At 39.7% G+C, this 2,089-nt stretch overlaps 3 annotated features.

Moving 5' to 3' along the window:
- Positions 1,485-2,089: part of a biological region, named in NCBI's record as "beta-globin -60 hypersensitive sites", that runs on past the window's edge.
- Positions 1,485-2,089: a DNAseI hypersensitive site, noted in NCBI's record as "HS-62.5; the nucleotide coordinates are approximate for this feature". NCBI's record gives the evidence for it as "EXISTENCE:in vivo cleavage assay evidence [ECO:0001075][PMID:11121056]".
- Positions 1,862-1,889: a protein binding site, noted in NCBI's record as "HS-62.5 CTCF-binding site". NCBI's record gives the evidence for it as "COORDINATES:sequence alignment evidence [ECO:0000200][PMID:12861010]".

Raw genomic sequence — 2,089 nt, 5'->3', positions numbered from 1 at the left:
GTGCTGATTTCTTTCAGAGAAGTATTTATCCTCTTTCTTCCTCTATGCTTGAAAAGCACTTCACTTCAACTGGGAGAACTTGAGAGCCAAGAAGGAGTCCCCAGGGCTGTAGTCCCTGCATGGGCGGGACCCAGGTAGTCAGAGTCCTTCATTACACCCCATCCCTCCTTGTACAGAGTCATCTGAAGCTGGAGCATCCTTACTCTGCAGGGCTGGGTTCGGCAGTGAAAGTCATCCTACCACATTGTATTGTTTTTCTGTTCTATGAAAAACCAACCTTGTTAGTTGTGACTTCATTCCCCTCCCTTCACCCATGACAAAGAATAATTTCCTGCACAGGCTATGCGTGATATATGAAGGGGGTTACCTATGGGATGTCATACTGCTTTCTAAATTGCTCATCTCTTTTCAAGTCCAGAGTCATAACTACTTCAAATATCTTACCTTCCTACAGCATTATTTACTCAGTGTTTATTTCTGCTTTTTCAGTGCTAAATAATTCACTTTTCTCTGCCAGACACTCTACTTTTGAGAGCACTCTACTTTAATCATTCCTTGTATAATTGCCTGCAAATGCTTGTCCAGGCCAACATCTCAGGCTTCCTTATGGTTCTCTACTCAACATGGAATACAAGGGATACTTCCTACATGATCAATAGCAATCAGATTTCCTAACTGCTCTTACCTTCTTTACTCCTCTAATGTGCAATTTCATATTTTCAGAAAGAAATTCAGTTTTTGCTTCATGATATGATTAGTCAATGTATTTGCTTTTCTTTCCTCTCAAAATGCACCAGGATGGTCTTTTAGAGACTGGCATGAAAACTGTGTCATAGCCTTCAACTGGGGAAAGTGGACCAGAAGGATTTGTGTAGAGTTTTTGATACTGGCTTTACAATGTTTATTTATAAAACCCATATAACAATGTTATGCTTTTCTTATGTAAATTATATAATTGAAGGTCTAGAGTTAAGCAATAGCATTTAAAGGTCATATTGAAACAGACAAACTAAGCAAACACAAAGCACTCTGCATTTCGACTTGTTTGTTCTCTCAATTGGTATTTAGGTTTATTTTATCATACTATACATTACCTTTTTGAAGGTTAGCTAAAATTAATCATTCTTTTAAATTTTAATCAAAATGCATCAATTTAGTGTCCTCTTTGAGGCACTCCAACCTGAGTTCTGTATGTACACGGATACAAAGCTCACATTTAGTAAAACAGATAGGTGATCTGTCAGAATTTGTGAAAGTACAATTAGCACACATTTGGAAGACAGGTCGTTTATGAGAATTGAGGACAGAATGAGAGTGATGTGGATCACAAAGCAACTGCCCTTACCTCTGTTCCTATTTTCTGGGTAGTGTTGAGGTCTTGGAGATATGAAGGGAAACAAATGAGGGTAGATTCATATGGGGTCTTGGAAAACATATGTAAGTTAGCCATTAAAAGACTTTAACCAGGATTGTACTGGTTCTCTTACTTAAGTATCTGAATTCATTATTATAAAGATATGCACAAGATCCAGTTAGTAGTACAAAATCTAATATTATAAGTATTGCAAACAAGACTATCCTGTTTGTAGATATGCTAGTGGATTTTAGTAAACGCAGTACTTGGAGAGGAGGGGAGGGGAGGGAAAGGGAGGAGAAGCGAAGAGGAGGAGGAGGAAGTGGTAGGGAGAAGGAGAGGGGTAGGGCGACAGAGAGTTCAACTACCATGTTTCTTCAGATATAGTATCAGTTACACTTAAGCAGACTCCTTCCAGAGTTGATACCCATGCTGGTTGAATCAGGCTTGGTTGAAACCTGACGCTCCTTCCAAACTGAAGCCGGTCTACGAACATGCTGTAGTTCTCTAGTGTAGCCACCAGGGGGAAGGGGTAACCCAAAGATAAGCTTTCTTTCAGGGCTATGCTGCCATGTGATCCATACCTGCCATACAACCGAGAACTCCAGACTCATTTGCTCTTCGAGAAAGATCTGTTTCTCTCTTACAAATACCCACACCCCATATCCACCAAACTCCCTCTGACTTTGAGGGAGACAAAATTGCTCCCTGCTTTATCCAGAATTTAAAAGAAAT

This window comes from Mus musculus, chromosome 7 (assembly GCF_000001635.26).
Source record: "Mus musculus strain C57BL/6J chromosome 7, GRCm38.p6 C57BL/6J".
NCBI lineage: Eukaryota > Metazoa > Chordata > Mammalia > Rodentia > Muridae > Mus > Mus musculus.
Note: the sequence above shows the minus strand (reverse complement) of the source record. Positions and strands in the feature narration are given on the sequence as shown.